The following is a 16,531-nucleotide window of genomic DNA, read 5'->3' as shown; positions in this document are numbered from 1 at the left end:
CGAATCTAAGTTATTTAATTAACCACAAAAAAATTTAGGATATTTAATGCTCAGTTTGATATTTTTTTTGTAGTGAACTAGTTGGCTATTTCTTTTTATAGAGAAAAGAGGTTATTTGTAGGGACCAATCCAGATGATGGAGCCCAAACATCATGTCCCATTGCGACGGTCCCTCCAAACATAATATCAAATTTTTCATGCAAATTTGGATGGATACCTTCTTTTCGAAATGGTTGTATTTTTTATTGATCTGTAATGTAATAATATTTCATGTTAAAATTAACTTATGAAAAATAGCACACATCTACAAATATATGCATACAAAAAATAAAAACTAAATGATTGAACTCACCTTAATTTTGTCCACCCACCATTCTGCAGTAGCAACTACTGTATTCTTCTTATCTTCCCAACCAAGTCCAGTGTCTCCAAATAACAATTGTCTCCACAATGTCCACTTCACATTCAAACTATCCCACTTATTCCTAAATTGTGCACCATCATACTCTCTCGTAGTAACTTTTTTAAATTCTTTTTCAACATTATCCCATCATTCCTTATTTAAATAAGAGCTAGGCCGATTACCTTCATCTATTTCTTTTATGTAAAGATCGCAGAAAGTTATTGTTGCGTAAGTATCCCAAACTGCTGTTGGTTTTGGTGACCACACTATTCAATTTTCACTTTCTTTTTTCCCATCCTACAACTAAGAAGCCAAAATAAAAAAACATTATATAATAAGATCTATATATCTATATATATATTTGTTATTCAATAAATAAGACAAAGTAAGCAAATTGGTTGTAAAAAAATGATATTCCCACAATAATTGTTCCCCTTCTCGCATAATAAGACAAATATATCCAAAAATTTAAGGTGCTCAACTATGCTTCCAAATGTCAGATATTGATGTATAGTAACATGTCTACCATCTAAGCTGCAGTTACAAACATGAACTGTAGTAACTTTTGCCAGCACATAACTGGATTCTAGAAGATAAGGGAGGATGAGAAATTGCCAGAGACAAACCACGGTATTCAGCATTCACAAACATATATGAATAGCAATTTACAAAAATAATTAACAAATGAATAAGAAAATAAGATATCAAATAAGCGAAAGAGCAGTTAATAGAGTAGCATAAAAGAATCTATGGCTACAAAGCTATTGGCTGAAAGACGAAGACAATGGTCGGAAGACGAAAAATAACCATTGTCTAGTTCACATGAAAGTTTGGAATGCTATATTTGAGGTGAAACAAGGAAGAACTCAAACAAGGAAGAATAAAGCAAAATTGACACAAAATAATGAGAGAAGATGAAGTAATATCTTGCAAAGATCAGCAGACATGATATCAGTTAATAATCCAAATGTGGGAAGAGACATATATCAGTTATTTTTGCAGATGTAAAAACAATGACATCAATAAAAAACACCAATCTTACAACATAAAAAGTATTTGCACAAAGAAAATTCATATTCAGAGAAAATCCAGGACAACGATAATAAAGCAATGGCAGAGTATTGACTCATAAAACACACGTGGAATTGACAGAGCCAAGTTTTCGATTTTACATCATCAAGTTTAATCTAACTGACTTAAATCGAGATCTCGAAAATTATACTTTCAGTGATCATCAAAGTGCTCTAATTAAATTAAGCAAATTAAATCTACAAAAGCACAAACAAAGGAAATAACTTACCCAGTAATTATCGTCAATAGAGAAAGAAATCGAATGCCCAAATATTGTTGAATGTCAGAGACGGGGAGTAGTAAGGGTTTGGGTTTTGAATCTCGTCAATAGAAGAGAGTTTTGAATATTTTTGAAAACTCTCTCTTCTATTGACGAGATTCACAAAAGTACTACCAAAAGCTTAAGTGAACGCACCTATAATTTATAGTCATTTTACTTTTAGAGTCACTCAAGAACAATCTCGAGATGAAAGAACGATGTCGTTCTTCCTTATGATAATCTTTGCTCTTCATGCCCAAGTTTGTAGGGTATGAAACAATCATGACTACAATAATCTTCATCAAGGAGACTGCTCGTACATCTTTCTTATTATCATCATTTTTATGATAATCCATCATAAATATATAAAATCAATCTCTACATTTAGAGAAAGGAAAGAATCCTGCAAATATTTGAGAGTTTGTTTTGTTTTCTTGATATCAATATAGAAATTTCTCTTTACATATATATAATTAAGTTAGGTTTTATTCTTGGTTATCAAGTTCGATTTGTGGACAGAGGGAAATAACTGTGAAACTAGCTAGCAATGAGCTTTGACTAGTAATAATTAAATGTTTTTATAATTTGTAATTTTTTGACTAAAGTAGTATAATAAAATAGTTTATCACATAACTATTGAAGAAAATTCAAAATGTGGAAAATATGTATTATTATGGATAGTCACTTGATGCTTAGGCTTCAATTAAAATGATCAGAAGGGGCTCTGAGAATACGAGCCGAATTGTCAACCTTTTCAAACAAGCATATTTCATTTTTAATTCTATGTAAAAAATAATAAAATAGAGACCCAAAAGTACAAGTTCAGTACTACTACACATGAATGAATAATGATCAGATCTTATTCGCTTGCTTCAATTCTTCATCAATTACATGTTGGAATATTGAATAGATGAAATATAATAGTCCCTTTCTGAGATAACTTTTTGGGGTTAATCGACATTCATCTTTTTACCATGATATCAAAGCAAATAGCGATGTGACTCATTAAATGAATCAAATTGAATCAGAATATTTCATGTTATGCTTTGAAGGAGATTATAGCAATTTTCAATGAGGATGATCGCAAGGCTATTGTTCCATAGGCATCATCTGCGCATTAATAACCAAAATAGATGAAAGAATGTTTCGTGTTGAACTGCCACAAAAGGAAATGAATTTCTTTACGACATTTCTCGAGAAGGTTCATGAGGTCCACCTCCTTTCAACGGGTGCCGCCTTCGACTAGCTCTTCAATGCCGAAACCCCCACGTGGCTTAAGGTCACTCATCAACTTGAAAAACACTTCTTCTATCAATACAACTGTTCAATGTCGTTTTGCATTCGAACCCTTTCGAGCTTCTATCCAAATGCACGATCAATTAAAGTGTGAAACTTTTTTGCTTCGTACTAAATGCATGTGTTGCGCCTTGAATGAACTGCTCATTTGTTTCAACGAGGACGATCGCACGACTATAATTCCAAAGAAAGTCATTTGTTCTTTAATAAGTAGCAGCAGCAGAACTGCTAACATCAGTCATGTGGGATTGCCACAAAAGGTAATGATATTCTTCGCAGACTTTTTGGGTAAAATTCACCATGCTTACGAAAGTACAAGGTTAAAGGAGGCCAGCGTGGCAAGCTGCAAATGTCCTGCTCATATTTGTTTTCAAACTGGGATACATGAACTAAAATAGAATATTTTGTGTGAATGAAGGTTTCAATGAACATGTTTATATGAGAGGCACATATGGTTACTTCAGTATCGCTATAAGCAGTTCGTGCTTTTGAAAATTGTTTGGTTAAACATATTCAGCCACATGTATCATCAGTACTCAAGTGTGGGAAATGCCATGAATTTGTACATGAGCAATGATTTATAGAGAGTCTATCAAGAATCTTGGGCATTGAGATTGTTCAACTTGCCCTTAAGGAAAATAAAAAAATGGTTGAATTCAAAATGACGTTAAGAGAAGAGTAGAAGGAAAATACCTTTCATCTTATTTGCACCCATCATTGAAGAAACTGATCATTCCTATTGCCACGTGAGGTATGGAAAATATTGGTATAGGTGTATTGATGATGTAATTGACAAAGTTGATGAAAGTGTAGTGTTAAGCAAAAAGTTTAACGTGCTATTTTACGGTGATTCCACCTGTGTCAATACACCACTCATTGATAAAAGCAACGAAACAAGCACAAGTAATGAAACTAGCACGAGCAATGAAAGCGAAAAGGATCCTGGTGCCGCCAACGAAACAAGCACGAGTAGTGAAACTAGCACGAGCAATGAAATCAAAAACAATCATGGTGCCACCCCAAATGGTAGCACATGGAATACTAGGTTTTGGTTACCCGCACTCATTGACGTTTTTCTTTCTTTCTTCTTTTCTCGTCTTCCAAACAATTATGTTCTTAACCTTAATTCTAACTTGATAAGTGTACATATCTAGAGAAGGTTTGATATCTTACAAGCTGTTCGTTCAAAAACTTTAGGATGATGTTTTACTGGCTTAAGCTGAGAGCAGGTAGATGATGCAACCATTGTAGTCTCTTGTGTGAAATAATATAGAAAAAAAATATATAGTTGTTCACTATTTCAGTCATAAATACTAAATAGGTGTGAATATATTTATAAATAATAAAAAATACACGTTATTACATTGTTGCCTCAAAATCAAAAGTAGAATTATTCATTTATTTTATTTTTATTTTAAAAAAATTAGTTAAATAACACCTTACAAAATTTTAAATAAAACATTGTAATTTTATCCACAGTCAGTTTCACATTCTATCATATGTACCAACTTGATTTAAACAGATTTGGACTTTAATTAAATTAAATTTGCAGATTCTAGCATGTTTTTGATTTCTTCCTTTGACATTTGCTATCTCTAAATATCTATTTTATCAATTAATTCTCATCTATGTCCTTAATTGTGTAATAGAATTCTTTATAATTTAAAAAAGGTATTTTCATCGGTTCCTTATACTATTTTATTTTTTAAACCCTTAGGTCTTAACTATGTAAAATATATATAGCTAGGATAAGTTTGAACAAATAAAAGATTTGATTGAGAATATTTTCCATAAACAATACATGTTTTTATTTCAATATTAATAAAAAAAGAATACAACAGTAGGTTGAAACTTCGACTACTGTATAAGAAAATTCTAAAGCTTTAAAGCTTCAAAAATATATATTAATATTACAACACAATAATATATCGTTTTCCTTATTGAATTTTCACATTATAGTTATGTACCTTTAAACTCTTAGGGGGGTAAAAACCTTTAGAAAACTTGAATAGTATGATGCAGAGAATAAAAGATTTGATTGCTATGCAGATCAATATTGTCCATAATTCTTTGTTTGAATTCTTTGTAAGAAAAAAAAGGGAGACTTTTCAAAGATATATTGCACCACAACATTATATTGTTCTTAATTAATGGAATTTTCTCATTATATTGCACCACAGTATTATCATAAATGTGGATTTTATAGCTCGTTATTAACATTTCTTTGTTGTTTTTTGACATTACCATAATCGTAATTTTGGTTTTAAACTCTTTAGGTGACTTTTTAGAACAGAAAATAATTGACAGATGATATAAATTCAGAAAAAAATATGATAAGATCAAAATAAATTTTCAGTTATCCTAAAATTTCATTGTATACAATGCGTCATTACAAGATAAGATAACACTATTCTAATCTTGCATTTTGTGACACTACATAAGTAACTAAGTTGAGTTTGTATGACGTGAGCATTGATCTTAATATATATTAGGGTTTTTTAATATTTAAGTTCAAACAAAACTTGAAAAATAGATTAAATATAAGATATGAGTTCATTAATTAAAAAATGCATGTTGGCCAAGTGGTTATCTCGGTGGACTTTCATCCTGGATGATAATTATATTTTATGTATAGTTATCTATGTTTTTATATTTAATATTTTGTATGTTATTAGGTAAATAAGTTGTATTTGTTTACATTTTACTTGATTTTATTATTTCGTGTCATTGTAGGAATCGTGGTGGAAATGAGCTTAAATTGGTCAATATACATTGAATTGAAGCTGAAATGAACCTGAGGGACTAAGCTTAAATCGTCATATTTCAAAACTCTTGTTCAGATCTGGTGCATCTCTCTCGTCAATCACAGCGTCTCTTCCCTTCACACAGCCACTCATCTATCTCCAACCACGCCATGCCGTCATCCATCCACTCTCTCGATCCTCCACTACCACACCATCACGCCGCCTCTCTTCCTCCAACCACCGACCTACAACACGCGCTACACATCTCCTTCGCCGGCGGCTTCTCTCCTCATAGCGCCGGATCTCCATCGAAGTTTTGTCAATCTCTGACATCTCTCTCTGCCGCCGCCGACCACAGCAGCCACCGTGGCCATCTCTCTCCCATCGACATCTGTCCAACGTGGCTATCTCTCTCCGGTTGGTTGTAGATATGTTCGATGCCACGTCATTCGCCACGTCACTAACAGGTTGGAGCCACATCATTCGCCACAGCCCATGTCACTGCCAGCTAGACGCCACATCAAAGCCACATCACTTCCACGTCACTGGCAGATGGCAGCAATCTCAGCCACATCATCACCCGACTTATGAATTTACGCACTGTGATGTTTTCTATCTCTTATCTTTTAATTTTTATGTCTTAGATTTTATTTGTTTCTGCATATTCTTATTTTCATATCGTGTGTTTATATATTCAGTCAATATGTCATGAAGTGTTATTCGATATGCAATGTCAATTCAAGTAATTAGCTGTTTGTGAAACATGATTATGGACGATTGATGAAACTGAACTGATTTTGTGCCACAATGTAAACTGTGCTTAGTGAGTAGGATTGACATATTAAAGTTGGATATGGCCTTGTAGAAGTTGTCGCTTTGACTGATGCTTAACGAAAAATTAATCGGGATTCTCTCAACATGAAACACTAGAATTTGTCAGATCGATCATCGAGGCGAAATATGAGTAAAAATGCAATTGTAGGAGATGATAGAAGGCATTAGGATTTAACCCTCTTCCTAAAAAAACCACCCTATTTTGTGATCTTTAGTTAACCACTTTGAGCCCGATCACTCCTTTGACTACCTCATTACAAGTCTGTAACGACCCGAAAATTCGAACTTAAGTAATCGTGCCAACGATATTGACGTATAGATGATATCACGATTAAAGCTAAACCTATTCGATTCGTCTTGTAGTCAACGCGCATTGATTTTGTATTTTAATATAGTCGGAAATTTTTATTAAATCAAGTTAATTATTAAATAGTGACGCGTAACAATTTCGAGACCTAAAATGTCTAATCGATATATTTTCGAACAACAGTAAATAGCAGCACTATTTATCTACACATCAAATAACGGATAATAAACATGAAATATTAGATAAATACACATATATGCATGAGACGGAACGAATGATTGGAAGTCAAAAATTTTACAGTGACTACATGTGAAATTGTCGGTGATCTCTTTACACAGTGATGAGAAAAAATGTCGGTGATCTCTCTATAAAAATCACATCCTCCGTCACATTTTCACTCTCAATTATACAGCCAAACCCAAAATTTTACAAATACAGAAATCATTCAAGCTCAGTTCAATACATCAGTCCAATTTATACATCCAGTCCAAATATACAGTCATTGATGATACAGAAACTTCCACGAAAGAAAATGTACAAAGGACTTGAGAATCAAAGGCCAACAATATAAACCCATCAGTCTTACCGGAAAACGTATCCTCCGTCTGCGACCAAGGGCTGTTCTGAACGGAACTGAAGACGCCGGAATATGACCATGCTCCGGCAAGCCCAAATTGGCTGGAATCCAACATAAAACGAGGAGAATCGCGAGGCCGAGCCATCCACGATGAAGAAGGAGACGTCGCCATTTGAAAATCGCCAGCTCCGCCACTGTAAGTCGAGCTCCGGCTATGCGAAACGAACCCAACCAAGCTCAGAATCGTGGGACTGCGTGCATACGAGGAGAGAGAGCCGATGCTGTCCACGCCGAACGCAACAGACACCGTCGCCGCCGAACCGAACGATTCAAGGTGAGTTTCCGGCCAAAGCTTTCATCAAATCAAAGAGCTATAGAAGAGTAAAACACTTAGAATTAACCTAGGAACAACATACTAGAAGATTAAAACGTAAGGATCGATTTTTAGAAAGTAGAAACCGAACCTTTGAGGCTTAGATCCGGCCAAACGGCTGTGATTTTGGTCAAACCGACCCCAAAACCGTAATCACCTCGACGAGAGCTATTGAACCATGTCGAAGTTTCTCGAAAACGGCGACAGAGGAGTACGGCGCCGCCGCCAGCCGCCGTCCACCGCCGCCGGTTTCTGGGAAATTCCGGCCAACTTAGAGAGAGACGAAGAACAGGAGAGAGAGAGGAGAAACGGAGAGAAAAATGAAGTAATCCGAACCAAAATCGAGTATATATAGTCGAATTTCCGTTAAATGACTATTTTGTTCTCAAGTCTTCAAAGTAATTACAAAAATACATTATGTCTCTGAAATAGTGAAAGGGTACGACTGTCTTTTCCGTATACCGAATCTATTTAAAGTCGGTCCGAACCTAGTTTTTACATTCCGAACCTGATAAAACCATTTTTATTGGTCCCGAACCTACCAAATTTTTACAGTAAGTTAAATATATTATTTTGAACGAAATGTCAAAAATTTGGAATTTTTGGAAAACATATTTATTTTATTTAGATTTCTGAGTTAATTAAAGTTATAAGAATAATTCAAATGTAATTAAGTGTTTTCAAAATTATTTAAAGTACTATCTCAGTTTATAAAATTATGTAAAAAAAAAATGACAGAATATTATTTTAAACTATTTGGAATATTATGTGAAATTTTAAAATATTTTTCTATTATATAAGTATTTGATTAAATTAAGGAAATGATTTTGAGATAAATATTAGTGAATTAAATAAATATTTTCGTTAGTAATTAACTAACTAATCAATCGTGTAGAATCCAACAAGTAAGATGTACGAATTCCATGTATCAATTTTATTTCGACGTCATTAGTTTAGAATTTACGGTTAACAAAATATCGATGTCATTAAGTCGATAATTCACGCAGATCGATTACGAGACGAATTGTCTAACAGCGAATTAACATCGAACCTTATGAGTATACGAATTACTTTGTCATGTAGAATTCGATAGTTATTAATATTAGTATCGATTTCAGACAAAATCGCACAAGTTACCTACGGAGGGCGTACACGAATACATGACTTCAACGACTGTGAGTGTTACTTTCATTTTTCTCTATGAAAAATATGTTGATGCTTTATGAAAAATATATACTACTATGCCGTGATTTCTGATTATATCAATGTTTATGATTTATTTAAATGTACGGCATAGTTACGTATTATACTTTTGAAAACTGGAGAGAACCTTTAAAGACACTAAAAGCAAAGTTTTCTTTGCTTCTTAACGATTTAAAAGCAAGATTTTGCTTAAACGACGAATGATGAATGAAAAGCAAGTTTTTGCTTTATTATACATATTATATAAACATGACCTCAATGAACAAATGATTTATTGATGATGGGATTCGGTCGACTTTGTGGCGATCCAATCCGTGATGAGTACTAGGTCCTTGTGACCCCTTGCTTTGGTCTGATCAGATGGTACGGCTCCCCTAGTTATCTAGCTGGAGTTTTATTTTTCGCCCTTTGCTGACGGGCTGACGATAAATTTGGATACTACAGTAGGTCGCCCCTATTGTCAGTTATCCCGACGTTTCAAAAATGATGGGGTTCGACGATTTCTAAAGAATGTTTTATGATGATTTGGTTTCGGAAATGATGATACAAAGTTTATTGATGACAAAATGATTTAAGATGTTTATAATCCAAACATTTTTACGAATCAATGCTTCATTAAATGTTTCAATATAAAACCTCACTAAGCATTATAGCTTACAGATTTCTACAAAAATAAATGTTTTCTCCAGGTTAAGCAGGTTCAGGTTATGAGGCATAGCTAGGGCCCAAATTCCGCAGACGATAGAGGTACCAACGGGCCCCACACTAGACCCATATGAGGGGTCGAAATGCGGGCGCCACAAAGCCTAAAGCCTCTCGTTGTGTACTTTCCAAACAACCCGTTTTAATGTCTTATGTGCCGCAAGTATTGTATTGGGGTTCTATTGTGCATTTGCGAACATTACATGTATACGTCCATGCCAGGCTTGTAGAAATTTTTACTATTGTATTGTGTGAGCTCTAAAAATAAAAAAAATAAAAAAAGAAGAAGAAAGACAAGTAAAAAAAAAAAGAAAAAAAAATAATAAATATAGAAAAATAGAGCTCACCGATTATGATATTCAGTAGCATGACATGGTCTGAATAGATGAATTTCGGGTAGTGTAAGTCATCTTTGAGTGCATGGATAGTACAATTTTCTAGGGTATTTTATTATTAACAAGTTATAGATGGGTCATCTGCGGGTTGGGTTGTGAGTGTAGCGCATAAGATGTTGAAACTTTACACCACATATAGCCAAATATATCCTAACACATGACCCTGCATTACAAGCCGAACCAAAAGACCTTCTTGATCTGAGAATTGCATTACTTCATTAGTGGAGATAGGAGTGAAAGACATCCATATGGTGCTACGTTGAGCTTGGCTTTGTCTGATTTTAATGTGAAAATACTGAAAGTTTTGTGCAGGGATGGACGCATATGAGTGATCTCGCACTCGAGCGAGTACTTCCAATAAAAACATTATGAGAGCACGAGTGGGTGAGGAAACGAATGTCTTGTGAGATTGAGTGATTATTATATAAAAATAAGAGACATGCGTTCATCTGATTTGTGTATTGGATTCAGTTAGGAGTTCGTCGTTTGAAGACATATGAGTGTTGCTCAGTTGGTGAAAAGCTTTGCTTGATATTGCATGATAACGGGATTGTGATTGTTGACTGGAATGTTAATTGTTAAATATACATATTTAATGTCTTTGTTTAGTTTTACTCAACTTGTTTGTTAGAGGACTAGCAAAGTTTGGGTGTCGGGATACTTGATGACTATATTTTACGTATAGTTATCTATATCTTTATATCTAATATTTTGTATGTTATTAGATAAATAAGTTGTATTCATTTATATTTTATTTTGATTTTATTATTTCGTATTATTGTAGGAATCGTGGTGGAAATGAGTTTAAATTGGTCAATATACGTTGAATTGAAGCTGAAATGAACCTGAGGGACTAAGCTGGACGAATTGGGAAACATGGAGGACCAAAATTGGTCAATCATCAAAATTGTTGCATGCGTGAAGAATCAGGATTGGCTTTGACTTGCAATATTAATTAATTAAAAGGGTTTATTCTTAATCGGACCGGGCTTGAAGATTAGGCTTTTGACTTGGACTTTGGTTAATTAATCACAAGTGGCGTAAAGACATAAAAGGAGGAGAGCAGGTAGACGTGAAAGGCGGACCACGATAGACAGCAAAAATAGGTTTTGACGGAGAAAGGGAGCTGCTGCGAAGAGCGAGTGAGGCCAACGACGCGAAAGTTTTATCTTCTATGTTATTTGTTGAACTTGCTAAGTATGTTTATCTATGGTACAATTTGTTTTATGTCTACCAGTATGAATTAATTTTTTTTTTTTATTTTAGGATTAGATGGAGCTTATTTAGCATGTGTTGAACTCTCGTTATTTTAGTAATTATTTATGAATTTCGTATGTTTTCTTGTTCTTTTGCTTAATGCTTTCAATCGTTTGGCCAACTGTCGAATTGTTTGGTTAGTCTAGTGAAATTTGAGAGGGTAAATAAGGTTTACAACCGAGAACAAGAATAACTCGATCAATTGAATTGATTTGTAATTAGGATAGAGATATACTTAAGAGTCGAGTTAACCTAGTTTGATTTTAGAAACTAATGCTATCCACTTCGTTAATAATTATCATCGAGAGATAGAAATCATTAAGAGTTGATTAGATTGTAGGATAGCCGAGAGGTCCCTATAATACGAATAGAGTCTTGGATAGTATATGAACTCATAGAATTGCTAGGAATACGGGAGGGAAATACATTGCTTAGTAGGTGAAGTCGAAATTCTAGGATGCTTTCTCATTGATTGAAACCCATCTTTGCTCTAATTTATTGTCATAATAATTTTAATATTAATTTCTTTTTTATTCTCTGTGGGACGATATATGGACTTAGGTCCTATATTACTTATTTCGATGCGTACATTTGCGTGTAGTAAAAATCCCAACACCGGACTACTTCCAGAAGTTCATCCTGGATTTTCATCTTAGTGACACTACATTAATTAGTAACTAATTAAGTCGAGTTAGTATGACGAGATCTTCAAAAAAATTAGAGTTTAAATGTTTAGGTTCATGAAAATAAATTCAATATAAGATATAAATTTATTTAATAAGTTTTGTTGGCCGAATAGTTATCTCGATGGACTTTCACACGATGAGATATACGATTAAAGTTTAGTTGTTCATTTAGATATTCCACCCAAACCAACCAAGACAAGGATTGCCTTCCAGCTATATAGTCTTGCCAGTTGCCAGCAAAGTTTTTCCACCGTTAATCTTCATTGGTGAATCAAGTAGCAACTGATGAATGTAAAAGACACATGCATATAGTTAAAATTGAACTTCTACGAATCTTTGAAGACCATTTTTTCGTTTTTATGTTTAATCTTAATTAGTCTCATTCATCTAGCTAGATCATGGTGAATTTGTTTCGCAATAACAATTAATTAACATTCATTTAGCTGATTACAGTCTTCATTTACCAAGCACAACCAGGCACCCAATATTTACAAATATTTGTTTTATTGAAGTTTTCTTTTATTTATATTTGTACATATTTTATTTTCGATACACTAGTTTAGTCTATGTACGTCAAACTTATCTAGAAAAAGGTGTTATAATAATGAGCATAATTAGAATAGATACTCATATTACACAAATGATAAGAAAAAAACTAAAATCCAGTACGTTGCTTTGATTTGAAATTTCGTAGTTTCATTTGACTGTAAAAAGCAATTGAAAACATAATATTGAGTACTGGTCTTAATTTGTGTTTGGTGGAAATGAAACTTCTGAAGAAGAAGACGGCAATAATGTCGTTTTTGTTGGGCTAGAGTCTCGGAGAGGTAAAAGGCCGGGTGTTGATCACGTGTGAGTTCATTAGAGCCATCTCTAATGCAAGTCTCTTTATAAGTTTCATGTCACATGAATAAGAGACTCAAATAGTATTGGGTTAGCTAGAGTAAAATGGTTTGTTGCCACGGAACCTTTAGTGAATGATCGGCAAGATCAACGACGGCCGTACGTTTAACAAGTTGGAACAAAGGTTTTATCCGATGGAAGGAAAGTTCCAGGAGCCAAAATGAAAAAAAGTATAGGTAGGCATGGAGCTGATATTGTTAGCCAGAGAAAAGTTTTTTGGACACGGTAGGGCATTAATCTCAAACAAAATTGACGTTGATGTCACGTTAACCGAAAGCTCAAGGAAAATGATTTAAAATTATAGACATAGCCAACCATGAATAGAGAAAAGAGATATATACTCACGTCCCCGTAATTAAAATAGAAAAAAAAATCCACAACATAGGCTAGGCTGGCTCAAGTAAGTGACAAGTACATTGGTAATGGAATTTATTTAATTAAAAAAAACATAAACATGTTAGTTCAGTTAGTTAGGATGCTTATGGTTTGGTAGACATCCTAGATTATTAATATTCATATATATATATATATGTATATTTAATACATAGTACTATATGTTAGGCATTGCAATTAATTAATTATAACAAGGGATATATATTAGCTTCGCATGCCAAGCAATATTCCCAGACCGATCCAAACCTATAATTAAACTATTAAAGCATTTAGGGACGGCATCAGTTTTGAAGAAAAGTTAATGGAAAATATCCAAACTTAGGCGTTAGGAATTCTTCGTGACCCATTATTAGTTCAGAAGACATTTTAACGGGGTGATGAAGTCCCTTTCTTTTCCAGATAATCTAGCTAGCTAGTTAATTTGTGCATGAACCGAATTTTTGAAGTTTCTGTGGAAATGGAAGAAGCAAAGCAGACCAAGAATTACTTTGTTTGATCTGATTTTTCAAGGTATACATATAGACTATATATAGTTGAAAATTTCCCACTGATCGACCGGTAATCTGTGGTGTCGCAATTCCTGTTCTTTATATGATAGTGATGTTCTGTTGTAGCCGCCGTCTTTTGCTTGTCTTCACGTCTTTTTTCCGGAAGATGATATCCTCACGGACTACTCTCAGGATCTATACAGATTAATTACTTTCAAGATTTTGTAGACGTATTTTGAATTTGCTCACTAAATGGGTTACCTTGATCAATGCTCTATAATTGATTGTGACTCTCGTCATTGGATATGAATTCGTTAATCCCTTGTTTCTTTCTCCTAGAAGCATGTAAAGATATTTTCTTTGGAATTTGGGGCTTTTTGATGGAAAAACTCACATACGTAGTTCCTCTCTAGATTCCTCGACTTGTATCCATATATTTTTTAGTTCCTTATCGTTTCCTTAATACTATAAAAGAAAGAAGGAAAATATTACTCTGTGGTCCATTTTAAGTATCTCGTAATGAAATTTGATTTGTTCTATTTTAAGTGTTATTTTATGAAATCAATGTATATTTGAGATGTTTTTTTCACTCTTATCCATACATTTATTTCAATTAATACTCCATTTTGAATAGACATTTATGACTTTTCAATAATAAATAATGGATATATATGTAATTTTTTCTGTCATTAATTTTGTTCTTAATATTCACAACTTTTATTACGAGATACTTGAAGTGGACCGAAGGGAGTATAATGGTTGCTTCCCCACTTCGACTTTCATTAATTTGGTTGCTTCCTTTCCTTAGTTTCTTACATGCTCTCTCAATTAAAAATCACAATTTAAGGGTTCAAATGTCGTTTTTAGGGTTTGATAATAATAAAAAATCATTTTATCATATGTATTTTGATTGGAGGAGCATGGTGTGTTGACTGTTTCCTAAGCAGCCAAATATTATATATATATATATATATATATATAGCTGGGATAGTTTCATGGTAAGTTAATTAATTACTGAAGAATATTCAATTCACTCTATTAAGCAAACCTAAACAGAATTCTCTTAAACCCTCCGATCCATCTTTAGATATTCCCTTCACTATGCCATCTACATCTAATGGCGGAACAAGGATATTGATCTTGGGGAGCCAAAAGAGAAAAAAAAATCAATTTAAATAGGTAGAAAATGTGTGTTTCAAAAGTGGAACGGCCAAGGTCTTCTCAACACATGCATGCTAATGGTTTTACCACTCCAAGCAAGCCGTGTTACATATAAACTCTATGAAAGTATTAATTTTATACCTAAACTTTATTATTATTATTATTATTTTTAACGAAACCACCTACATATTTTAAAAATTTCTCAAAGTTGGGATAGACCATGGCCCCTGCCAGACTCTCCGGCTCTGTCCCGGTGTACACCGACGTATGTGATTAGTCCTTTGCTCGTTTTAGAATCTCAAAATTTGTTTGGACAAAGAGGGAAATGATGATATCCTTTCCACCGTACTAATGTCTAAGATATTGACCTTATTCTATAAACTCCAACTACAAAGATGATTAATTAGGTTCATTATCCAAAAGAAAGAAAAAGATAAAAAAGATAAGGGCAGAGCAAGGAATTCCGTGTTGAGAGCGCCGTAGAAAAATTTAAGTTGCACCGAAAAATGTTTTTAATAGAAATGATTCGACGTTGATCATCAAGTCTCAATGAAAATGAACGTCTATAACCATAGTGATCAGATACAGAATATATACTTGATGTATATATATATGGATTCCATTCCATATTTGTTTACTTTTGAACATTTTCACGTAGTATGTAACTTTTACACGCATTATTGTTATTTGTTAATTAAGACGCTTAGAAATATTAATGTTTGAATATTAATTATCGTGCATCTTGAAATTTTGGTACATGTTTCGTAAATGGATGCATATATTTACACTTTCTGTGTTCGGATAAATCTATATCAAGCTGTTCGGGCGATGATTGATCTATAAAGAATGAATGAATTTAACGAAACACAATATTATTATTATTATTATTAATTTCTATTACAAACTATATATACTCATCTTGAAATAGAATTCATGTTCTCTCGATGGAGATAATGCCTGACCAATCGAGTGGCAAAATATCACATTATTTATTTTAAAAAGTTCAACACATTTAAACACAGTATTATCACATTTAGTAGGCCACTAACATATATTTAAGGCCTACTAAATAATATGCTCAGCTGATCATAATAATACTTTAATTACTAGACATAAAAAATATAGTTCTACAAACAACCCCACGCATATGTTAGATTGATCTTCGCTATCGTGCCTCGTCCTTGTACCAGTTGATGACTTGATGCTGCCTAATATAATATAAGTTTGCTCCTGCCCCAGACAGTTTTGACGTTCCCATAGATATACATCCCATGAATATATAAAAAAATCAATTAATTAATGAAATATAATTCAAACTATAGCAGTAGCTATATCAACCTGACTTTATGGGCACTAGAGAAATGCTTTGCTGCAGCCACCATTTTTGCTTCTGCTCCAGAAATAGGACTATTTCTAGTTATTTTACTTTTACTCGAGAACAATCTCGAGATGAAAGAACGTCGTTGTTCCTTATGATAA

Source organism: Rutidosis leptorrhynchoides, unplaced genomic scaffold (genome assembly GCF_046630445.1).
Source record: "Rutidosis leptorrhynchoides isolate AG116_Rl617_1_P2 unplaced genomic scaffold, CSIRO_AGI_Rlap_v1 contig481, whole genome shotgun sequence".
Classification (NCBI taxonomy): domain Eukaryota; kingdom Viridiplantae; phylum Streptophyta; class Magnoliopsida; order Asterales; family Asteraceae; genus Rutidosis; species Rutidosis leptorrhynchoides.
Note: the sequence above shows the minus strand (reverse complement) of the source record.